Consider the following 26817-nt stretch of genomic DNA (forward strand, 5'->3'; position numbering starts at 1 on the left):
GGTAATACCATATTTGGCAAGACTAGATAAGGAGTGTTGTGATAATAGATGACACTATGGAAAGGTACCCAGGAAGCCCTAGGTTGGCCTGACATGAAAGTTAATTGTCTTCCTAGTAGAGTTCATCTGGGATGTGTTTAAGGGCTTTCTCTGATGACTGTTCTCCAGTTCTGATGATTCCAAAAGGTACAAATATGTCAAGAAGGAACTTGTAAAATATTTATAGGGATTTTAAAATCCTGTGGAAGAAATTAAAACAAACTTTAAAAGCACAAGAGGGATTATGTCAAATGTTTTGGACTAGATTGTGATTTCATTATCACTGGAAAATCCCTCTGAGGAAACTCCTTCTATCATCGCAAATCTGCATCTAATCCCTCTTATAATTTTAGATTGTTGCCTGTGGCATTTATAGGGAAAGTCATCCTGTCAGTTAGCCAGTATGTGTGACAGGAGGCAGGACTGTCACTTGAGCATTTCTCACTCCAATGTGCCATCCCTTCATCTATAAAATGTAAGATTTAAATTAATATCAATAACTTTAAGTATCCATTTTATAAAGTTTATTAATAATCACTTGAAATAGAAGAAATAAAAAATAGAAAAAGAAGTTCAAAGCCTAATTTTCTAACTAAAATAAGACCACATGTGTAAATTCTCCTGTCTGACTGAAAGATAGCTTTAGCAGCCGTGTTGGGGGGGGGGCGGGGGCAGGGTCATACCAAAACTTTATCATACTTATGCATGCAATGTTCACACTTAGCATGATCATGCAAATGGAATACTGGGTAAGAGAGTCCTGGGGAGCAAATTCTATCCACACAAGAATAAGAATAAGAATAATATTGCTAGTATCTATATATTGCTTCCTATAAGCCAGACACTGCGCTTGTAACCACTGTCTTATTTCATCACAACAACCTAGGCAAAAGATGATCTTTTTATATTCATTTTAGAGTTAAGAACACTGAGTGAGAGATAACAATTCTCTTGCAGAGGGTCACACAGTTAGTGTCTGTGGACAGATTTGAACTCAGGTCTTCCTGCCTCCAAGCAAAGGGCCAAGGATTCAATTCATTGCACCACCTGACTATCACTGTGTATCATGTTGCTAAATTTTTTTTATCATTACTTTTAAATTAAGATAATTTTCAAAAGTAAAAATTAAGTTCAGAAATTGAACAGCAAGTAGCAAATTAAAAGGGGATTTTGATATCTATACAATGAATGTATAACCTTGGGTAAATCATTCAACCTCCATGGGCCTCAGATTTCTCAGTTATAAATTTAGGGTTCAGGTCATCTCTAATGTCCCTTCCAACTATACTTATATGATTCTTGAACAAGAATATTGAGGTTTTGAAAAGAAATAGAATAAACCTACTGAGTACTGATAAAAATATTTGCAACCTGTGGCTTGGTACAACACTGTATTCACACACAGCAAGTTAAATCATGGAAGCTTATCAATAATCATGCTCTTTGCCTCCTACTACTCAGGCAAACTCAAGAAGCATGTTCATTTATCTTATTTCTTTTGTTCTTCCCTAGGGGTTGTCAGTTTTTCTGAAAGCAATCCAGGCATAGAACATTATTAAAACAATCAAAAATGGTATTACACAGAAAAGTATACAGAAAGTTCTCATATCTGTTCCTTTAGTCAAGAAAATTTCACCCTTTCTTGTGTATATCACATTCCAATCATCTAAAATAAGTTGTCTACTATATGGCATGCACTGCCCTAGTCCCTCGGAGGAGTTTTTAATAGTTTCTCCCTTTGGCAATCTTCCATTCTATAAGAAGAATAAAAAATGTCAAAAGATAGAATGTGGGGGGCAGTGCAAAGGACTCTTAAAAGGAGAAGGACCTACTGAATGATTATAAAAAATATCAGGGAAATAACCAGCTTAGTTTGAGCAAGGGTAATGAAAGAAGCTGAGGAAAGGGAGACTGACAGAGACAGTGCTGATGATGAAGTTAACTCTTCATTACATTCTGGGATTTGAAGAGTCTTATCCAATTATTTTATTGCCTAAGTGTTTGTCTTTAGCCATACTTTTCTTACTGTATCCTTTACCTTATCTTCTAGTAAATGTTCACTTTGTACTCAGTGACCAGTACATTAATTTTGCCCTCTATATAATTGCTTTTCTACTTCTTCAATTTTACCAGAAGTAACATTTAGTCATTTATAATTTTGCTTATACCTTTTTGAAATCCTTACTTTCCATCTTTCAATCAATACTGTATATTAGTTCCAAGGCAGAAGAATGGGAAGGGCTGGGTGATGGGGGGTTAAATGATTTGTCTCGGGTCACACAGCTAAGTGTCTGAGGCAATATTTTAACCCAGAACCTTACATCTCTAAGTCAGGCTCTCAACCTGCTTTTCCTTTGATATTAAGCATGACTTGGAGATAAAAGAATGCACATGCATTGTTTAATATTTTAAAATTAAAAATAAAAGATAATTTAAGAGTGATATAACACTAGCAACTTTTGGAAGCCTTCCCATGGGTGGTGAGACATGAGGGAAACTTAAGGTTCTAAGCAGTGCAAGTAAGGAAACAATGCACAGTAGGCAAAACACTGGACACAGGAGTTATAATTCTAAGTTAAGAGAACAATAAGTTTAGCCATTCTAGTTAATATTGAAATTTGCCTAAATGCAGTTAATATGAAAGAAGGGAAGTAATTTGAAAAAAAAAAGACTAGGAAGAGAGAATGGAGAGAAAATGAAAGGAATTAATGATAGGGTTGTTCTCTCAGGGGTCTTTGATTCTTTTTATCTTAAAGAAAATGGGTATAATGGGAGTAGCATTATAATAGCTGTACTTCTGGAAACTGATTTTTCCAAGCTATTGAAAGATGGTTTGGAAGACAAAAGAACTTAGAATAGCTTGAGTATGGTAATAGTGTAGGGAGAAATGAAAAGAACATAAGCAAGTATAGTGGCTATATTAGCAGAGAAGAGGTATTTGTGAGAGATATTATGGAGGTTGAATCAATAAAATCTGGAAACTAATTTGATATGGGGGAAGAAGGAGAATAGATAGTTGAAGGAGACATTTCAAGTTATGAACCTGAGGTACTGGAAAGGTTAGTGACCTCAAAAGATTTAGAGAAATATAGAAGAAAATCAGGCTTAGGAAAAATAGATTTTGGACATCTTAAATTTGATATGTTTATTGGATCCCTAAGGAGAAACATCTAAAAGGCTACTGGTGTTACGGGATTGAGATTAAGGAAAGAAATAAGGTTTGGTTGATATTGGGAGATGAGAGGGATTATGTTTCATAATCAGACCCATGTTTTAGGCAAATCATTTTGATAGCTATATGGAGAGTAGATTTGAAAGGATAGAATCTTAAAGCAGAAAACGAAATATAAGGCTATAACAATTGTCAAGCAACTAAACCATATTTTCTTTAGCTATAAATAACAAAATTTGTCAATTGATTAAATATTGGGTTCAGGGATTGAGTGAGAGTGAAGAGTCAAAAGCTATCTCCAGATTATAAACCTTAGTGACTAGAAGATTTTTGGTTTTCTCAATAATAATAGAGAAAATATATAAGAGGAGGTCGTTTGGAAGGAGGTGAGTAATGAGATATATTTTGGGTATGATACATCTGAGATACTTATAGGCCTGGCAGTTAAAATGTCCAAAATGCAAATGATGATGCAGGACTGATATTTAAGAAAGATAATGGCACTGGAAATAGATTAGAAGTGTCATCTTCAGGACAATAACTACTGAACTCATAAAAGGTGTTAAGTTAATCCCAGAAAATCAACAAAATCAACCTAAGAAGTCAACAAAGAGAGAATGAACTCAGGAAAAATGAGAGAGGAATGGGTATCAAATAGGAAAAAAACAGTTGATGGTATCAAATTTCAGAGAGGTCAAAGAGACATAAGAAAGAAGAAAAGACCATTCATTAGCTTTTGGAAAGTAGTAGATTATTGGTAATTGTGAAGAGTTCTTTAACTTGAATTTGAAAATTAGGAGAGGAAGTAGACATTTTTTTCCCCAAAGGGAACATTCTAAGAAAAGGAAAGATAAAAAAATATAACTAATAAGGATAGTTGGATCAAATGAGTTGAGGAGGTTGTTTGTTATTGTTTTTGTTTTTAAGTCAAAGAGACTTTAACCACTTTTGAAGGCAATAGCAAATTAGAAGAGATTGGAGATTAGAGAAAATAGGACAGAAGACAAATGGCAATCTTTACCACTAATATAATGTTCTCAAGAAATTATAAGGCCTGCGTTAGTAAATAAATCCAAATTAAATCAGCTTTGAGTTAGGACCTCATACCTATCAGATGTAATAATATAACAATAAGAAGATAATTGATATTGTTTGGAGGGGATGTGGAAAATTTGGGACACTAATATACAGTTGGTGGGGCTATGAACTGATACAACTATTTTGAAAAAGACTGTGGAACCATGCCTAAAGGGCCATCAAATTGTTCATACCTTTTGATCCAGCTATACCACTACTATATCTTTATCCCAAATAGATCAAAACTATGGGAAAAGAACTCACTTGTAGAAAAAGTATTTATAGCAGTTCTTTTTGTGGTAACAAAGAACTGAAAAAGTTGTGATATGTGATTGTAATGGAATGTTAACATGTCATAAAAAATTACAAACATGATGATCATAAAACAATCTGGAAAGATATATGAAATGATGCAAAATGAAGTAATATGAATCAGTTCTACTTTGTACACAATAATGACAATAAAGTATGAATGACAACTGTTATCAGCAATACAAAGATCTAGGACCACCCCAAGGGACTCATGAGAAAAAAGATTGCCCATTGTCATAGAAGGAACTGACAGAGACTAAATAAAATTGAAGTATACCATTCCTTTACTTCTTTCATGAAATTTTCTCTAGCATAAGTTATATGTGTCTCATTTCATTACATAACAAACAACCTCTATCATATTACTTTCCATCTTGAGGAGGGTCAAGAGATCAGAAGGCATGAGACCATGGATTATGAAATTTCAGAAAAGGATAATTAATAGTTTTATCGATGTAATCTGGAAAAATAAAAATTAGAAAACATATTAACATATAATTTAGAAAATAATTAATTTTTTTCAAGTTTCCTGAGTCACTGGAAAAAAAAGAAACAAGGCCAATCCAAACTTCTTTGTATTTTTTTAATGAACAGGAGAACCAGACCACTGCATCAAGAGAATGGCAGCTTTACATTATTATATGATTTTAGCAAAATCCTTGAGAAAGTCCTTTAAGCTAGCCATTTATACATGACAGTACAGTTATGTGAATTCAAACTGGGTTAAATGACATGACCAAACATATAGTCAATCATTAATTAATTAATTTATTTATATTTGAAACAAGTCTAGTAGGATATCCTTAGTTTTTATGCTTTACTTTGTTTTGTCTAACATTTTTATCAGAAATTTGAATGAAAGCATAAGAATCTTATTTAACAAATAAATATGCATATGGCCTTAAAAAAAGTAGTGAAGTAGTACATGAATAATACAGGAGATTTGCATCCAAGAAATGCTCAACAGTCAGAGAATAAACTAAAAATAGAATATAAAATTCAATTCAGTAGAAATAAAATGTACATTCTACATCCTTAGTGGCTTCCGAAGTATAAAAGAACTGTTAGGATAGAAAAAAAAATCATCAATATAGTCATTTATTTATTTGTTTGTTTATCAAACTGATCTGGTTTTAATAGCTTCCCAGATTAATATAGGTCCAATAATAAAACAAAATTAAAAAAAAATTATGTGAGGTTGGATTAAATTAACAGTCTTGGTATCTAGAACAAGTGAGGTTTTAGCCCTGATATAACTTCCCTAGTCAGAGAATATCTTGAATATGTCTTAAGTTCAGAAAAGGAAATTATTTTATTACTTTTATGTCAGTAATTGCATAATAAGGAAATACATATAATCCTTTAGTTAATAACTATAACTGTGATTTTATAGGTCTTGAGTTCAGAAAAAGAAATTATTTTATTACTTTTATGTCAGTAATTGCAAAATAAGAAATTACATTTAATCCTTTAATTAATAACTATAACTATGATTTTATGAAGTGTTAGACTCAGTTAGTAAACTGTGTATGAGATATAGATTATAATAACATAATATTAACTACAGGAATTGTAAGGATAATTTTAGGGTTGTGACCATTAATCTAAATTACTTTTGTTCACCAGGGAATATCCCAAATCAAATACCCAAGTCAGCTGAAAATTTATGGTGATTTTAATTAATATAGAGGAAAGAAATTAAGGAGAAGGGAGAGGGAAAAGGTGTAGGATTTCTCCTGCCTGGCCTGTGCCAGGGGGAAAGATTAGAAGCTTTCTCTAAGAAGATAGTGTTTGGAAGGTAAAGGAGAAGGTATCAGCCTAATCTCCAAGAGAGCTCAGTTATGATGCCTGACCCTGAACTAGCTACTCAGCTTCTTAGAGAATAGTTATCAAGGAAAACTCACCGCCGAACCAGACAATAGCTGCTGCCATGCCAAGATGCCAAAATGCTCATCATGCTGCCAGCCAGAGACCTCTTTGCTGACAAAGAGGCTGGAGAGAGGAAGTGATGCAAAATATATAGATGGTTTTACATCAGTTTCCTGTGTCTCACATATACCAATGATATCTTAGGCTTGATTTAGGACAGCCCAGGGGTCTCTCAGTTGTTTTTGATTTGTCATTTGCTAGCACATGCCTGTCATAGTCCATCCTCCTAAATACTTAAACCTTAAGTATGGGTGTAGACATTCCTAATTTTTTTAGACTAAGGGTGAAGTAATTTAAAGTTCACAATTTCCTGATTTTTGTTCAACTAAGTAGGATGGAGTAATCTAAAATTCACAGAGTAGAACAGATAGATTAATGTTGAGTATTGTAATGGGAAAAGGATAAGATTTAAGAGAAGTGGAAGACTGTCTTTAAGGCATAGGCTAGGTACTCAAGGGAAAGGATTTTAGCAGGCAGAATGCAGAGGAGGAACAGTTTTAAGTGACAACTGCTAGAGAAAGTAGTGACTTCCTGTGGGAGTTGAGAAGCTTTCTGTCTGGGAAGGACAAGTAGAGGAAAGGTGGACTCATCTACCTCAACTGACTGTGGAGAGGGAGTATAACCCTAATTCATCTTTGGAGGTTCTCTACTTAACTGGGAAGGATCTAGAAAAGGATCTGACCATATCTGCTGTGCTTTTCAAAAGGTTTTATCTAAAAAATCCTGTCATATCACTTTTGAGGTTTTATCTGAGGAGTCAGACCCCCTGGGGTGAACTTAGCCATTGGAGTTCATTCATGATTTTTTTAAACCCTTACCTTCCTTCTTGGAGTCAATACTGTGTATTGGCTCCAAGGCAGAAGAGTGGTTAGGGCTAGGCAATGGGGGTCAAGTGACTTGCCCAGGGTCACACAGCTGGGAAGTATCTGAGGGCAGATTTGAACCTAGGACCTCCCATCTCTAGGACTGGCTCTCAATTTACTGAGTTACCCAGCTGCCCCTCATAATGATTTTTGGAGACAGCTTGTGGAGAATAAATCTAATCAACTACCGAGAGTCAAAGAGAGTTACTTTAGTCAGTTTGGGTTACACATAGATAAAAATAACAGGGAGCTATTAAGTTAGCTGGGCAACCAGAAGGTTCCCTCTTGCAAAGGACATAGAGAATTGTGGGAAATTAGCTAAATCCCTTATAATTAGGAATCCCTTGTTCTGATCCTCAGTTTGTATTCCCTCTTAAAATAAAAGAGAAACTGTCATTTATATAAATTGTCTTCAATGAGTTTATGCAACCTGCCCAGTGAGAGAAAGTGATTCAGTTAACTGGGGGTTAGAATAACTGGCTGGGTGTTCAGGAGGATCCCAGAGTGGATCAATCACTATCCACATCTGTGGGTCTGTAGGTGTCTGCCTTATTTTTTTTAGTATTAGAATATTAAAACTACAAATAAAATTAAAAGCTTCTGTTATCAACTTTGGAATGGTAAGTGCATAGCTTGACTGAGTCCTGATTCCTGATAAAGATAAAAGAAAAATTCATTGAATCCATTGTAGAAATTAGGAATGTATTATAAGGACAAGATATTATTTACCTTTGTGATTTATACTCACTGTAGTTTCCTCAGAGTTTATAGTCCAAAGAAGCATTTTTGGTTCATCTTTAAGTTTCCTTCCAGAGTCAGTATGATAATTCATAATAAAAAACAAATAATAGTCTATTCTTTGGAGTATCAATTAGAGGTGACTAAAAATTTCTTACTGATCAGACTCATTCCCATATTTTCTGTTATTATTACTTTCAATCTACAATGATGGATGGTGCTTATGACAAACCATTAACCATACACTCTAGAGAATGAAATATTTTAGAGGCCTTGATCTTTGTAAATTCCTCTGCTATACAAACAAGAAGTCTTAATTGGTATTAAATGACTAGAAGTATAAGAGCAAGTGGAGACCACCTGTATTAAATCTATTATTGGAATAATTAACTCTCACCAAATAGTTCCTAAACTTTGGTAACATGTTCTGTGTATTTATTTGATTTAGTCATTTATGTTAACCAACTGTCAAAAGCCTATAAAATAGACTGCTGTACACCTACATGAATTCTTTCAGTATAAACTGGATGTGATGAGGCATCCAACTCTATTTCACACACAAATTAAAGTTGGATGTTTTCAGTTCAGAATGATGGTCCAGATTTTAAAATTTACTTACAGTTCTAAGTTTTAGAAAACAGACTGACAAACTAGATTGTGTCCAGTGAAATAATAAATATATTTAGGCAGTCATAGACTGTGCCATAAGATATTTGGTTTAAGGATTAGCAAATGGTTAGCCAGGAAGAGACAGTGAGAGGGGCAGGGCAAAGTGAGATAGAGGAAAAGTGTTCATTGTTGTATTTGAAGATGAATCATCAAAAAAAAGTAATTAGATTTACTATGCCTAATGCCACAGAGCAAAATTTGAAGCAACAGATGGGTGTTTCAAAAAACTATATTTCAATTGAATATAAGAAAAATGTCACAATAATTAGAAACTTTAAAAATTGAAATGAGATGTCTCAGTTTCTGGGTATGAATTATTTTCAAGTGGTTACCATATGACTTTTTTCTGGAATTGTCCACAGGCAATTCTGACTCAAGTATATTTTAGTCTAATCATTAAACCTCTTTACAACTCTGAGCCTTTGTGATTGTTGAAATCACAAAATAAAAGTGATAAAGCCCCAGTAGTTCTATAAATGCTGCTCACAATTTCTTGCTCACTATTTCATATATGGCTGTTATTACTTCTCAAATATATTAAGTACTTCTGTCTTCATTGGTGGATGCCAACAATTAGTAAGTATAACATGGATGAGGAACCAATAAAGGAGATAGCCAGACACCTAAGAAGTAAACCTAGAAAGAATTGGGTCAGTAAGAGAAAGTAGTTGACTATATCAAATTTCAGAGAGATGAAAGAGGACAAAGACAGAAAACACCATTTATTTCAAAGACTTTGAAAGTTAGTAGATTTCTGATAACTTTGGAGAGATATGTTTAGTTGAATTTTAAAGCAAAGAGAGGAAGTAGAACTACTTCCCTTACAATCCAACCCCTCTTCCGAACTGTTTCTGCTACTCTCAAGAGTACCACAATTCTCATAGCCATCCAGGTTTATAACCTATATGTTATTTTAGATTCTTCACTGTCATTCTACCTTGCCCTTGTCAAATCAGTTGACAGCTATTATAATCTATATTTCTATAACATCTAGTTTATGTCCTCATTAATTCTCTTCTAAACTCTGGGTAATCATGGTAAATTTATATTTTTTTCTCCCTGCTTCAAATCTGGTTCATTTTTATATTGGTTCTGTCACACTAACCCACAAGGTTTAGCAGCGTACTGGACATATAGCAATGACTACTATATAGTACATATATAGAAAAAAAGATTTTCACAGACATAAAAGTGAATAGCAAGACATGAATTAAGTATAACTCAGTAAGAGGCCACTGTATGATGAGGCAAGAAACTTAGTTTAAATTACAACTCTGTTACTTATTTATGTATGACTTTAATTAAGTCATTTTATCCTGCTAAGACACAAAATGCTAGAAATACAGATTTGTAGGACAGATTTATAGTTAGACAAATTAATAACAGAAAAAGATTAATTTTATACTACCTTTTGCAAGTATTTATTTGTCCCTTACTTGCAAATTCTAGTAATCCAATAATTATTCTCTTCAAGGAAGTTCCCTCCATTGCAAAATAGAACTAATAATTAAGAATTATTTTTCTAATATACGTATATGGATATATTTATAAATACATGAAATCTGTATCTATATGTGTCTTATATGTGTGTGTGTGCGTGCGTCTGTGTATATACTTTGATTTATTTACCTAAGGTAATTTTCAACTCTGTTAACCATCTTCTTATGGAAAGATTAAAATTAATATCCAATATTCCAAGTATTATATTTAATGCTATTTATTAAAATCAACATAGAGCAAGGGGAAAGTAAAAACCAGAGAAACCAAGCCAGCTACTCCCTTCCTTCATTCTGGTCCAGTCAGAGAGACCAAGCCCAGGCAAGAGGACCCATGTGGTCAAAACTAAAACTGAATACTAAATTAATGTAAATGACATACATACAGGAAAAGAAAATGGGAATTGTGGGAAATATAGTTCTGTGGTCAAGATTGTAAATTAATACATTCCCCCTGTTATCCTATGGGAGACCAGTATGAATTTTAAAACTATTCCACCCTAATCAGACCGTTCTTTAGAAGATGTGATTTAGCTATTTCCTGATCAGTAACAATGGAGATACTTGGAATAACAGAATCAGGTCTTGGAAATTCTACATTCTCCACCCTACTCAATTTAACAAGATTTTGAAGTTCTTCATCAAACTCAAAATTTAAATATCTGAGGATATGGCCTTCAACAAACATGTGTGAAAAAAGGACAGACCTCTGGGCTGTTCTAAGTCAAGCTAAGTTCTCATTGGTACAAATGGAAAGCAGAAAAATGATGTAAAAACATCTATATAAGGCACATCACTTCCTGCCTCTTCTTTTCCTGGAGAGGCGACTCTGACTGGCAGTGTGCTAGGTGTTCCAACATCTTGGGAGTGGTGGCAGTTATTGTCTGGGTTTTGGCAGTGAGTTTTGTCCTTGACCTGATTCAGGTTCAGGCATCTCAGCTGAGCCCCTTTTTGGAGTTCAGGTTGATTCCTTCCCCCTTCACACTCCAAACCCTTACTTTCTAGATCTTCTAATCTTCCCATCCGGTACCAGCCAGGCTGGGTATTTCACCCTTTCCTTCTCCCTTCTTCTTAATCTTCTCTACTATATTAATTAGATCACCATAAAATCTTGCATCAGACTTGGGTATTTTATTATTTGGGTTTTTCATTAGGATTTTTATAAATAAAATCCTTGGTGATCTAAATTAATTATACATTCAGTCTCAGCCATAATTTTACCCTTTACACCAGTATACCCAATGGATCATGAAAACATCACTAACTTATACTTGAATTAGAGATATATACAAATATTACAGTTTTTAAAGAGAAACTACAATAATTTGCTAATAAGAGGAAAATAAAAGAGAAAAGGAACAAAATCAAAAATAGGTGCATTGACAAAAAGCCAATTAGGGGCCAGTCCCCTTTGTCATGAGAGTCCATATTCAAAACAAAAGCATTTCAACCCCCCCCCCCAAGTTCAAATTCATCATATCTCAAAGTTCATTCCACATGTTCTGGTGTGGCATATGGTCTCTGCAGGCATCTTCACAACACCTTATAGATTCTGGGAGGTAGTCTTTTGTTCTAAATTAGGCTCAAATTTAAGTCAAAGTTCACAACAATAACATAGTCTCCCCTGAGGAAAATAATAATAATACATCCCCCCCTGAGGAGGATACAGGGATACATGAAGGAATAACACAAGGATACATGCTCGAGTCATAAGGCATATGAATCAATTATCCAAAATATCAAAGAAGTAAAAAAAAAAAAAAACAAACCTCTGAGTGAAATATAGAATATAAAAAGAAAACTTGAAAAAAATTCTGGGAAGAAGGAAAAAAAGGAAAAAAAATCACAAACGACAACAGGTTCTTGTAGTGATCCAGGTCCCATAAGCATGCAACAACAATCATTCACTAACCCAATTTAGTAGTCTGGATCGCATTAAGTTGCCACATTGTGAGAAAAAAAAAGAAAAGAAAAAGAGTCTCGATTTTGAGACAAATGGGAAATAGAATTCCCTGGTTGAACCATTTTCTTTGTTTTTTGGGGGATAATGGAGCCAGAATAATTGATGTTATATGCTCGATATAGAGTGTGGTACAAGGAAATCCTGAATTTGCCACATGTTAAATAGCCCCAACCTTGAGTCTCATACATAATCAAGTCATTGTGCAGAATGTCATCAGTCCCCATTGGATTAGCTTGGTTTCTTTTACCTTTTTGTCCTCATTTGGCACTTTGCAGTTCAAGTTCGATGTTCCTTTAGCACTGTACAGTGGCTCTTTTTGTATTCCTACTCTTCTGGAATCAGACAAAATCATTAAGTAACATCCCATAATATGTTTAAACAATCAGTGGCATTATTTTTATACTCTAAAGCTTTTGGGGGTATGCATTGACATTTGGACAAATGTATTTTAAATGTATATTACTGCAAAATAAAAAATGTTAAAGAAAAATGTCAGTACTGTTGACATGTGCTTCAAATACAAAAATGAGAGAAAAACTAGAACTCAGATACTATATTGCACATGCAAGGAAAAACAATAATAAAAAAAGAGTTTTAAAATAAAAAATATGTAGTTTACAATCAGTGACACACTGCATCAGCCAAGGAGAGGTATAATACAAAGGTTTCTAACCAAAAAAATGAGATACATTTTCTTTTTAACTTGGCCATGAATGACTGTGAGTACAAATGATTTTCAGAATAATAAAGTAGATGATGCACATTCAAAGAGGTACAAAAGTCTCCAAAATTCACAATAACACAGTTAATTACAATAAAAAACAAACTCACTATAATATTTCATAAGTTGCTGTATGCCATAAAAAAAAAACATGAACTAATGGATATTTGTCACAATTTTTACAGATGTAGCAAAATCTTTCAACCTTGGCAAAGATATTTTTAAACAAAATAAAACTTATTTGGGTCTAGAACATCACCAAGCAACCTAAATTATTCTGGGGGAAGTAAACTGAAGACTTAAATTATTATGCATGCACAGAAGCTCTTTTTGACTTCCTGCTTTATATACAACATTCTTTATAATACATATAAATTAAAAAAAAACATCCATTCAGAAACTACTAGTAAATTAAAATAATTTCTGAAAACCCCTAGAATTACCATTTAAATATTTAGCTCATTAAATTCTCCAAACTTTGTACACAATTGCAATCAGTTTTGTTGAAATCCACCCATCATCATCTACATGATAATTAACTAAGGCAACATGTGTTCTTTGATGGATGTAGTGGCAAGGATTTGGGGCAAGATGTTCATGGGCTTATACAATAATATTTTCTTCTTCAGCAAAGGAAAAGGTACAAATAAAAAGGTCATTGTAGTAAAACATAATAGTTTTAAATGATTCAGTATTACAGAAAGATATGGTGAAGATTGGATTTGGCAACCCCCTGATTGTAACAATGAAGGTACTTAGCTCTTCCTTTATGGGAAGATTGAATTGTAATCCCCAATCTATTTTTAGATTTTAATCCCCAAAAAGGTGGTAACTCAGTATTTGAAGTACATCTAATCATTTTAATCTATAAAAAGGTGTGATCTAACCAAAAAAGGTATAATCTAAACAAATAAAGTGTGAACTAAAGAGTGGGCAGTCCTGGAGAGGAGTGTCTGCTGTGATTGGTAGATGTGAAATTTAGGGGAGGTTACACAAGAGAAAAAGATCTTTAAAAAGATGACCACACCAGCAAGTAGGAGATATATGCAATATTCAAGTATTTGAGATTTGAGATAGATGGAAGAACTCTGACTCAGAGTTGGACTGGAGGATCAGTCTCTCAAGCTTGGAGTGAAGATGAGTCACTTGGAGGAGAGACTGGAAGACAGACTCTTGAGGAAAGACTGGAAGACAGACATTCAGACTTGGCTGTGGAACCTGACCCTGGAGGAGCTTGTACAGGAGACCTCAGACTCCTTTCCTATTAGACATCACATTGTGAGTGAAAGGCTGACTTAGTGACGCTGCCTTTCTGGAAGTATAAAACTCTGAGAAAGGCCCATTTTCTTAAGGCTCTTTTCCCTGATTAGGGCCTTAGAATTTCTACTGGGCTCTGAGGAAGCCAGAGCTCTCTCTCTCACTCTCTATTCTTTTCTCACTTCCTTAATATCTTTTCTTTCTATTGTAAATAAACGACACTAAATTCCATTTAATATAGTAATTCATTTTGTGATATAGCAGTTAAGTTCAACCACATAAAAATTTAACAGTATCAACTAGATTAATACAGATAAACTTTAAAAAATATTTAAACCTTGACATTCCGGGTAATCATGGCTGCAATCTAGACGCCACACGCTTCCTCTCCCCGGCACCAAATGAAATAGACTACATCAAAGGAGCATAAAAATCACCTTTGGTGGAACAGGACTCCCCAGTACCCCAAAGAGGTGAAGGTACATGGGGTTTGAACATTTCCACACTATAAAAAGAAGGAAGAAATGCTTGCATAAAAATGTGAACTGAGCCGTCCTTCCCCCTCCACCCACCTCCCCCACCAAACCAGAGCAAGCTACCGGAACACTCACTGGGACACCGAGTGAGTGGGGAATGTCTCTGTCTAGGGGGGAACTCCAGGGTCCTTGGGATCTGGGCACTGCCAGGAAACAACATCTCAGAGTGGTTTCACAGGAGAACCCGGCGCTGAGCACTGGCTGCACATGAAAACTGCTCTACATCTCTTATAATCAGAGAGATTAAAACAACTCTGAGGTATCACCTCACACCTAGCAGATTGGCTAACATGACAGCAAAGGAAAGTAATGAATGCTGGAGGGGATGTGGCAAAGTGGGGACACTAATTCATTGCTGGTGGAGTTGTGAATTGATCCAGACATTCTGGAGGGCAATTTGGAACTATGCCCAAAGGGTGATAAAAGACTGTCTGCCCTTTGATCCAGCTATAGCACTGCTGGGTTTGTACCCCAAAGAGATAATAAGGGAAAAGACTTGTACAAGAATATTCATAGCTGCACTCTTTGTGGTGGCCAAAAATTGGAAAACGAGGGGATGCCCATCAATTGGGGAATGGCTGAACAAATTGTGGTATATGTTGGTGATGGAATACTATTGTGCTAAAAGGAATAATAAAGTAGAGGAAATCCATGGAGACTGGAACAACCTCCAAGAAATGATGCAGAGCGAAAGGAGCAGAACCAGGAAAACATTGTACACAGAGACTGATACATTGTGGTACAATCGAAGGTGATGGACTTCTCCATTAGTGGCAATGCAATATCCCCGAACAATCTGCAGGGATCTAAAAAACACTATCCACAAGCAGAGGATAAACTGTGGGAATAAAAACACTGATGAAAAGCAACTGCTTGACTACAGGGGTTGAGAGGATATGACTGAGGAGAGACTCTAAATGAACACTCTAATGCAAATACCAAAAACAGGGAAATGGGTTCGAGTCAAGAATACATGTGATAACCAGTGGAATCGTGTGTTGGCTATGGGAGAGGGAAACGTGGTGGGAGCGGGGGCGGGGAGGAAAAGAAAATGATCTTTGTTTCCAGTGAATAATGTTTGGAAATGACAAAATAAAATAATGTTTAAAATTTAAAAAAATAAAATCAACCAGTAAATATATTAATGTAAGCAAATGAGAAGGTACAAGCAGGCAGTGTAGTCCAAATCTTTTTTCATCAATACAATAGATGTGTTCTTAATTATAGGAGTAGAATAAACTCGAAATAGTTAGCAATAAACTGCCAGAGCTATTTCAAAGTTTCCTTACCCTCTTCTAGTATTTATTATCCATTTAGATTTCTTTTGTCAGAGCTCTGAAGTTTCTGATAGAAGCACTGCACAGAATGTAAAAAAAAATCCCATATAGGATGTCATGCAGAAACTGGGCAGGCCAAAATGTTAATGGGATATAGGGAGATGCATCTCCCCCTAGAATCTTAAGATTAGTTGAGCACTCAACTAAAAGGTATCCAATCAGCACAAAACTCCCCAGGATCAGAAGAAAGAAAACATACTCTAAAGCTGTAAGCTGCATGAGCTCTATAAGACTCTGTGGAAATGGAAGCTGTTTGAGGTGGGCAAGAAACTGAGCTATTCTTTTTATTAGCATTATTCCTCAAAAAAAAAAAAGACACATGAATTTGGATTGTTTACAGAGTTGATAAGTTAAAAGGTAAAACTTTGAGAGAAACAATGGAATATTTGCATATGATATCAAAAGTACTGCTCCCTGGTGTTTCTGGTCAAGAGAAAGGAGGAAAAAAAATCAGGCTTATTTCCCCAAACCAACTTTAAATCCAATGATTTGGAACTAACTGCCCTCCTTGCAGGAAAAACACACACACACACACACACAAAACATTAGTAATAGCTGAAATCCAGGGCCAGCTTAAAATAATCTGCTTGAAATCTAGAAGGGGTGGGGATTCTTTTTCTCCAGGCTGAAAAATGGCTATGGCAGGCTAGAAAACCTCACATGGTGTATGGAAAGGGATTGAGGTAGAAAGATTTTTATAGTTATCCTCTTTGGAAAAAAAAATGTAGGTACAACTCAGACTGAATCAGCAGCAAGTGTAGTGCAGTGGCCAATGGCACGAAAACAGGCAGGCAGGTAGGAGCACAGGCTTGAAAAATATATCTATTCTATCTTAAAAATATTTGAGAATTTTATCTTTCCATGGTCAGGCAGAAAAAGTAAAGATTCAATTTAATATACAATAACTAAATATATTTTATGAAGTTTTATTACTAATAACTAAAGCAAAAGAACTGCCTGAACTCAGCCTGGATGCAGGTCAAACAGTGAGAGAGGGAGGAGTTACAGTCACTTAAATACAATCACACAAAAACAGGAGGATTTAGGAAAAAGGGAATTTTGGGAAATACTATGGCCTTCTGGGAAATGAAGTCCAAAAATATAATATTTCCATTTTTACATACCCCCCCTTTGATTCTGATGGGAGACCAATCTCCCCAAAAGGATCATGGAAACATAACTAACATACAAATTACAATAATTTGTGGAGAAAAGGAGAAAAAAAAGAAAAAAATACAATGATTACTAGGTTGACAAAACTTGACCATGGAGGAGCTCAGACCTGAGATCTCATCCTGCTTCCTTTTGGACTGACATGTGGTGAATGAAAAGGCTGATTCCCTTTCCTTCAATTTATGGTGACACTAGCCCCTGGAGAGACCCCTCATCTTGGAGGAGGTCACGTGGCTGGAAGCCTTGAAAAGTTTAATCCTCTGGGCCCCTCCATGCTGGGGCTTCTGAATTCCTGCATGGTTCAAACCAGGTCAGAGCAGGTCTCTCTCTCTCTCTCTCTCTCTCTCTCTCTCTCTCTCTCTCTCTCTCTCTCTCTCTCTCTCTCTCTCTCTCTCTGTCTCTCACTCTCTCTCCTTCATTTTCTTAATTTCTTCTCTCTATATATAAATAAACTACCATAAAAGCCATTCTGGCTTGAGGAATTCATTGGGATTTAGTAATTAAATCTCTGGTGACCAAACTCATATATTTAGTCCAACCATAATTTTACCCCTTACAGTCAGTAGAAGAAAAATCAGATTTTCATCTATTCCCAGGCCTACACTAGTTAAAATCTCATATCAAGTTAGAGATTTAGCTGCACTTGTTTTGGCTAATTTATTTTCATATTATTTCATATAAAACTAATTATTCTCATATAATCTTTTAAGTAGCATATGTAACTAGAGTATTAGAAAGATTAAGTCCCTGTTATTAATTAACTGTAATAGACATAGTTAGCTTAAGAACTATTATAAATCTTCTTATATTAAGTACACTTATTTACTGTTTCCTGATTCTGAATAAAGATAACAGATACAGAGAGTCAGTTGTAAAAGTAGGAATAGTAGGTGCTTTTCTAATAATTTATCTGTAATAGGGTCCTCAGATTTTATGACTCAGAGAGACAACTCTATTTACCATTATGTTTCTTCTTAAAAGTTATTGGCTGAGGGTATTAGTTATAAGATCAATGCATTGCTTGGACCTTGTACTAGAATTTACTAACTATAGCTAACATACCTTGAATAAGTGGGTTTCATTAATCAATTGTTTTATATCAACTATGAGAAAAAATGCTATCCACATCCAGAGAAAGAACTGTGGGAGTAGAACTACAGAAGAAAAACATATAACTGATCACATGGTTCAGTAGGGATATGATTGGGGATGTTGACTTTAAATGATCATTCTATTGCAACTATTTATAATATGGAAATAGATTTTGATAAATGTGTAATGAGGAAGGGACATAAATGGTTTGCTAACAGGTAGCAGAAAGGAGAGTGTGCAAAGAGGGACCTTGCCGCATGCCATGGAATGATATAGGCACAGTTCTTGGACATTATAAAAGTGGACATAGAGAGAACTCTGAGATTTTTGGTTTCCTGTTTGAGGGAGACCTTGAAGTTAAAACTTCCTGCAGCTTGCCATCTGTGTGAGCTAAGTGGGGGTTTGATTTCTTATCTCCATGGAGCCAAAACTATCAATCCTAGTGTCCAGTTTGAACAAGCCTGTCTACTATTTCATCTACTCAAGAATCCAGCATCCTGAAAGAGTGTTTCCAGCTTCTCTGAGCTTTGTGTCTGCCCAGCCAGTGAAGGAAGACCAGAAGGTCTACACCCATCTTGAGCCTAATAAGCCAGGGTTGGTCCCTGAGATAAAGGATCAGCCTACCTGATCTAAAGAACTATATACCTTACCAAACTTATCTGAGAGGATTTTAGTCAGGTAGTAAAATAGCTGGGGGAAAATCTTAGACAGACAGAGTAGTAAATTAGGCAGCCAGAGGACAAGAAGGGGGTTTGAGTTAGCTAGAAAATTTAGATTTAGGTCATCCTATTCCCTAATCCTCCCATCCAGCTTACTGAGATTCAAATAAAACCCTGTCTTGGTTTTAACTTGTCGAAGAGTCAAATAAATATACTGGGCCTGTGGGAGAGGCCTGCAAGTCCTATCTTCGCTGTGAGTTATCAAGAACCATCAAACATTGATAACTCACTTCAACCAAACTATCATAAAGATTATCTCTACTTTATTTCAAATGATACATGTAAAACCCAATAGAATTGCTCATTGACTCCAAGATGTGGGAGGGAGGAGGGGAGGGAAAGAACATGAATCATGTAACCATGAAAAACATTCATAATTAATTAATTAATTAAAAGTCTATTAAAATGACTGTGAATAGCCACAAGATGTCTTTCATTACAGACTAGGAAGGATGCAACAACTGACTCTCTATACTCATGAATAAAGCCACTTTTCAGCTCAGAATTATGACCCAGAATTTTTTTTTTATTTCTTACAAAGTTCATTATTCTTTAAAAAGAAATAGAATCATAAAACTGTTACTTTCTTGCCACTATTTCAGTCCCCTTAAATCAGAGGGAAAGAATGAGGTTCATCTTTAGGCTCATAGGGTTGATTTTTCAGTTTATCAGCTAAGCAATCTTAGCTTCTATTCCTTAATCATGAGTAAATTCAAGAAAGATGACATAGAAACCAAATAGTCTTCTTAAATTGGTAGGCATAGAAACAAAACTTCTGAACAGTAAATATTACGATTGTTGCTAGCACATTTCACTTCTCTATTGATTAGGAATTCAACAAGACTATTTTTGGCTTAGATGAAAATGGAGGTATTTGTCATTCCTAGAGAGCAATTTCTTCATAAATAAGTATTTCCAAATTTGTTAATGAAAGGCCCAAGATACTTCAGCCAATCAGAAGGCAGGTTTTTCATTGTAAGATGCTTACTATTTAACTACAATCAGTACAATCAGGGTTGATTTCTTTTGTAAGCATATTATTAAGAGGCACAGCTGCAAAGAAAGGAAATATTAGGGGAGTTGGTAGTTGTTTGAGTCAAAATGACTTCATTTACATATTGAACTATGAGAGTGAGTTTTCATCTTTGATGTGTGTTTACCTAGTTTTTGCTTCCTCAAGAATTCATTAATTTGTAAATTATTTTAGAGGTTCTAGTACCATTCTATATAGTATATACCTCTAAATATTATCAGGGCTTCTATTTACTCACACTTTTAGTTTTTGTAATCTAGCTTTAGTCTTCACACTCTATTTGAAAACACTTTCTCTGAGCTAATTAACAATCATACAATTGCATCATTGAATGATCTTATTTTGTATTTGCCCTCCTGAGCCTCTCGATTGTATTCAATGTTATACTGAATAATATTGAATATTGAATTGTATTGAATATATTATCTAGTTATTGTCCTTTCTCAATAAATGTTCTTCCCTTAAGTACCATTGTTGGATTCTTATATTTCTATTGTTTTATACTCATCCTTTTCTCTCTTCTTTATTGGCTTTTCATTTATTTCCTACTGACTTCTTAATTATGAATTATACCTCAAATTTTAAAATGTTTTTCTCCTTTCCATTCCTTCTTTCCCTCCTTCTCTTCCATTTCCTTTTGTTCTTGGTTTCTATCTCTGTCTTTAACTCAATTTACATCTCTTTCTTTCTACTAGTCTCTGTTTCTCTGTTTCTGTCTCTTTCTCTGGGATGGACTACATATGTTTACAAGCACATATGAAAATACATATATAATAAGATGTTAGGCATGCTGTAGGACAGACCATCTTGGAACTGTAATAGTCAATTTTCTCCTTCCAATTCTCAATTTTCTATTCTGTTTTCTGTTCCATTAGGAATATCCAGTGATATGCAGATATTTATATATTTTATCTATCTCTGTCTATCTATATATATATATATATTTGTTTCAAAATATTTGTCAATGAATCAATTAGCATTCATTATGTATATACTCTATGCCAGGCATTGTGTTAAGTACTAGGGATACAAAGAAAGATAAAAAGAGCACCTGCCATCAAGGAGCTCATATTCTAATGAGGGAGAAAATTTAAAAAAAAATTAAATACCATCAAGATAAAACAACAACAACAACAATAAATTGGATGTATTGTCATAGGGAAGACACAAAGACTAAGCAGAACAAGAAGTACTTCTTGGGAAAGGTTGAGACTATAGCTGAATCTTAATGATAACTAGGAGGCAGATGAGGAATAAAATATACCTAGGCATGGGTGAAAGCCAATGAAAATGCTAGATTCAGAAGAAAGGGTGCTATACATAGGATAGTAAGTAGGCCACTAGATCACTGAGAATGTAAAGGGGAGTGAGGTGTGTAAACACTAGAAAGTTGGGAAAGAGGCAAGTTATGAAGGGCTCTAAAAATTAAACAAAAATATTTTGTGCTGTTCCTGATGGCTTCAGGGAATCACTGGAGGTATTGGAATTGCTTGTCAGCTCTGGGAGCAGGGAGGGAAGAGGATAGAGAAAGAACATGATCATATAACCATCAGAAAATACTTAAGAATTAATTAAATAAATAACATTTAAATTAAAAAAGGAATCATTGAAGTAATTGAATATGAGAGTGATAGAGCAAGACATGACTTGGGAAGAACACTGACTGCCAGGTAGAGGACTGAATGAAATAGGGAAAGACTTGAGGCTGGGTGATCAGTCATCAAGCTATTACAATAATCAAGGAATGATCCGGTTGAAGTGATATGGTAAGGGCCAGCACCAGGTAGGTGGCAGTGTAAAAGGATGAAGAGGATATGAAAAAGAGATCTTATGAAGTTAGAAATAGGATTTGGCTACAGATTAGATAGAAGTGGGTCAGGGGATGAGGGAAAACAAAGAGTTGAGAATGATGCTTAATCTGCAAAGGTGGGTGACTGGGAAAATGAATGTCCTTAAAGGGAATATAGGAAGATGGGAGGATTTAGTGGGAAAGATAATGAGTTTACTTTTGAACACTGTCCTTAACATTACTACAAACATCCATTTCAAGATTTCTATGATAAGTTTGGAGATGTGAGCCTGGAAGATGAGAGAGGGATTGTTATCATTGTTGTCCAGTCATTTCAGTCATGTCTGACTCTCACCCTCATTTGGGGTTTTCTTGGCAAAGACACTGGAGTGATTTGGCATATCTTTCTCCAACTCATTTTACAGATAAGAAACTAAGGCAAATGGAGTCAAGTGACTTTCATGGTTTCACATAGCTAACAAGTGTCTGGAACAAGATTTGAATTCAGTACTTCCTTGACTCCAGTATATTTTATATATTACATGACTTGGTTATCCTCAGGAGAGAAGTTAGTGATGGACAAGATCTGAAAGTCTCCTAGATAGAACTGATCATCAAAATTATAAATCTTGATATTAGTGAAAGAGAACGAGGATCGGGAAAGATAAATCAAAGAATCCCATTATTAATGGGAATGACCTGAATGAAATTGTAGCAAATAAGTCAAAACATTGCTGTCAAACCAGTAGAAAGAGAACAAAGATAAATTGTTCTTAAATAGAAAAAGCATTTTGTGTGGAGTAATGAGGTCAGAAACTAGACTGCTGAGAGTTAAGAAGAAAATAAGAGGAAATGAATTAAAGACACTTATCGTAGTCTGTTTTCTGAAGGAAAAAAGTTAAATTAATATTATGATAACTACAAGGGAAAGAAAGATCAAATAATAGTATTTAGAGGATGATGGAGATAGGAGAGTGCTTAGAGGCAGTCAGGAAACAGCTAGTAGACAGGGAATAATTGAATACAAGGGCAATATGTTGGAGAAGACAACATAGAATGGGGTTACTTGTGTTGAGAAGATAGATTCTTACCCCCTTAAGATAATCAAAATTGTGATTCTAAAGTGATTAGTATAATCCCATCACAATCCTAAGTATAATTAGAAGAATTCATGATTTTTATAAGGATTTCTAGTCTATGGTTTTCTAAAGTATAAAACTGTTTTCAAGGGGATTTTCAGCCCCTTCATTGTTAGTTACAGAGTAAGTCCTTCTCTTAGTCATAAGATGCTCTGAGTTTCATGTACAGATATAGTTCAAAATGCCTACACATTTCCCTTTTTGTAATTAATCACACGTAACATCCTCACCCCCAGATCAGGTGAGTCTTAGGTAATAGACACTATTATTTCTCTTAATAAGGGTATTGCTTTGTGATTTAACCTTTGGACAAATGTGAGGTTTCTTAAATGAACCAACCAATCAGCGTTATTGTTGGGTCACTGTTTCCTAAGAAGGTCTAGATGATGCTATGTCTTGTGATAAAACTCATGTACCTTATGTGGAAATGTTCAATTTATTATTGTAAGAGTATTTAAACCATACTCAGCAGACATAAAAAAGCTGGAGTGTGAGAGCCTGTGTGTTCAATTGAAGTTCTGGGTTTAAGTTGATTAAAGCAGAGAAAGTTTCTTCATGAATTGAAATGCCACGTTTAAGGTCTAAATGGTTGTAAATTTTTGTGGAAGAGTTTCTCAGAGAAGCTTAAGAACTTAAGTTCTGGGTTTCTTCCCAATGTTCTGTGGGGTTTTGCTTATATTGTATGTCTGATGCATTTCTTCTAAATGCTTGCAATCTAACTGTTAGCAAATAATGCCTGAAAGTTGTGTTAACAGTTACTTCCTCCCAAAAACTGAAGAGGCAGGAGCTGGCTATCTGGATATGGGAATATCTGGCAGGTGGCAAAAGGAGATTCAGAAATCCATAGCTTTAATTTTTAATCTTTTCTTCCCAATTTGGGTATGTTTAATGTGAGAAATATTGTATATATCACGTACAGTTAATTTTGAATGATATAAGTAATAAGAATAAAATGAGAGACATTTTATTCTGGGAATTTTTTGAGTGCCAGAATTTCACATTCTTGTTAAGTTGTTATTTGTTTACAGAGAGCAAAGTTTTTCTGATGAACATATATGTGCACTCTGAAGTAAAGAAAGTTCATTTTCGGATGGTGAAATACAAATCTGACTGGTCATTGAATTGTTAATAATGGACAAGAAATATTTGGGAAAAGGCTTTGCTTTAATATGGTAAAGAAACCCTAAGCATTTTTAAACTGACCAACAAATTTCCTCTTAGACATTTTTGCCTTAGGCCAAAGAAAGGTGTAGGGCACAGCTGGGAGAAAGGCAGTTTTGGAGTCACAGGCAAATTAGAAAAATAAAATAAAATAAAGAGAAGAATAGGTATCCTGACTTAAAGGTAATTTTAAGCTTTTCTTCAATAATCTTAAATTTTGTGCTTGATGGGAAATTTTTATGGATTTTACTTTTTGAAAAATAAAAAGACCATAAGCCTGATTTTTGGAAGTTGTAAGGAAATTTCTAGAGAGCAATCATTACAATAGATAAGTTTTTGTTTTAAAAGACTAGCAAATTGGAGGACAGTGTGGGAAAGATTAGGTTTAGATCAATACCTCACACCCTACACTAAGATAAATTCAAAATGGGTGAATGACTTGAACATAAAGAAGGAAACTATAAGAAAATTGGGCGAACACTGAATAGTACACATGTCAGACCTTTGGGAAGGGAAATATTTTAAAACCAAGCAAGACTTAGAAAGAGTCACAAAATGCAAAATAAATAATCTGGAATACATCAAATTAAAAAGCTTTTATACAAACAAAACCAATGTAACCAAAATCAGAAGGGTAGCAACAAATTGGGAAACAATCTTCATAAAAACCTCTGACAAAGGTTTAATTACTCAAATTTACAAAGAACTAAATCAATTGTACAAAAAATCAAGCCATTCTCCAATTGATAAATGGACAAGGGACATGAATAGGCAGTTTTCAGATAAAGAAATCAAAACTATTAATAAGCACATGAGAAAGTGTTCTCAATCTCATATAATCAGAGAGATGCAAATTAAAACAACTCTGAGGTATCACCTCACACCTATCAGATTGGCTAACATGAAAGCAAAGGAAAGCAATGAATGCTGGAAGGGATGCGGCAAAGTAGGGACACTATTTCACTGCTGGTGGGGTTGTGAACTGATCCAACCATTCTGGAGGGCAATTTGGAACTATGCCCAGAGGGTAATAAAAGACTGTCTGCCCTATGATGTAGCCATAGCACTGCTGGGTCTGTACCCCAAAGAGATAATAAGGAAAAAGACTTGTACAAGAATATTCATAGCAGAGCTCTTTGTGTTGGCCAAAAATTGGAAAATGAAGGGATGCCCTTCAATTGGGGAATGGCTGAACAAATTGTGGTATATGTTGGTGATAGAATTCTATTGTGCTAAAAGGAATAATAAAGTGGAGAAATTCCATGGAGACTGGAACAACCTCCAGGAAGTGATGCAGAGCAAAAGGAGCAGAACCAGGAAAACATTGTACACAGAGTCTGAGACACTGTGATACAATCAAACATAATGGACTTCTCCATTAGTGTCAATGCAATGTCCCTGAACAATCTTCAGGGATCTAGGAGAAAAAACACTATCCACAAGCAGAGGACAAACTGTGGAAGTAAAAACACCGAGGAAAACCAACTGCTAGACTACAGGGGTTGAGGGGATGTGACTGAGGAGAGACTCTAAATGAACACTGGAGCAAACACCAACAACATGGAAATGGGTTCGAATCAAGAACACTTGTGATGCCCAGTGGAATTGCATGTCGGCTATGGGATAGGCGGTGGGGTTGGGGGAGTAGAAAATGATCTTTGTCTCCAATGAATAATGCTCCAAAATGAACAAATAAAATAATATTAAAAAATAATAAAAGACTAGTGAATCCTAGTTGTAAATGAATTTTTCCTTTTTAAGTGGAGAGAACTAATTGTTTTGTGAGCATTATTTTTTCTGATGATCATTGGCACATAACTTGAGAACAGAATTCCTCACCTGGGAAATTCCTGAGAAATTTCTAGAATTGTCCTGCATTTTACCACCCCAGTTCTGGCATAGTGTGGGCGAAGTGATTAGGATTTATTAAAGTTGTCTGCTAGATTGTTTATTAAAAGGATTTTATTTAGAACCTCTGTAGCACTGACTTATTATCTCCAGACAAGATCCAAAAGCCTGGACAAGATTTTCCTGCAACCTAGAATCTGAAGAAATGCTAAAGATACCTTTGAGAAGTCCGAAGGAGCCCCCAAGAAACTGAATCTGGATAAGTATTGTTTCTCATCATTTAGAAATATTTCTGTAGCAGACATAAAACTGGCCATTTTATTTCCCCTGGGAATTAAGTTTACCCTGTGCAAAGTCCCTTTAAGTAGTGAACCTAGAAAGAACAGAACTATTCCCCAAATTTAGCTAAAATTGGGAAAGTTTAAAATAGGACTATTTTACCTTGTTAAGAGTTTTGAAAGTAACATCTGTTGATTTGATAATTTGCAGCAGATTACAGAGTGCTAGCTTCAGTATAGGCCTAGAACTACAGAATGTGTTTGGTCTCAAAGAAGTATCAGAAGAAGTTAGGAAAGAAATGATGGAACCTAGGAATAATTGTTAATAACAGAAGATAATTTTATTTTGATCCCTGAGAATGGTTAGAGAGAATTGCCAGCTAAGGGTGAAATGTATGGGAAGATAACTGGGAAAAGAAATGCTATGGAAGAAAATTGGTTATTTATACAGTCACAAGGGTGAATGGAAGTTCTGA

Source organism: Monodelphis domestica, chromosome 4 (assembly GCF_027887165.1).
Source record: "Monodelphis domestica isolate mMonDom1 chromosome 4, mMonDom1.pri, whole genome shotgun sequence".
NCBI lineage: Eukaryota > Metazoa > Chordata > Mammalia > Didelphimorphia > Didelphidae > Monodelphis > Monodelphis domestica.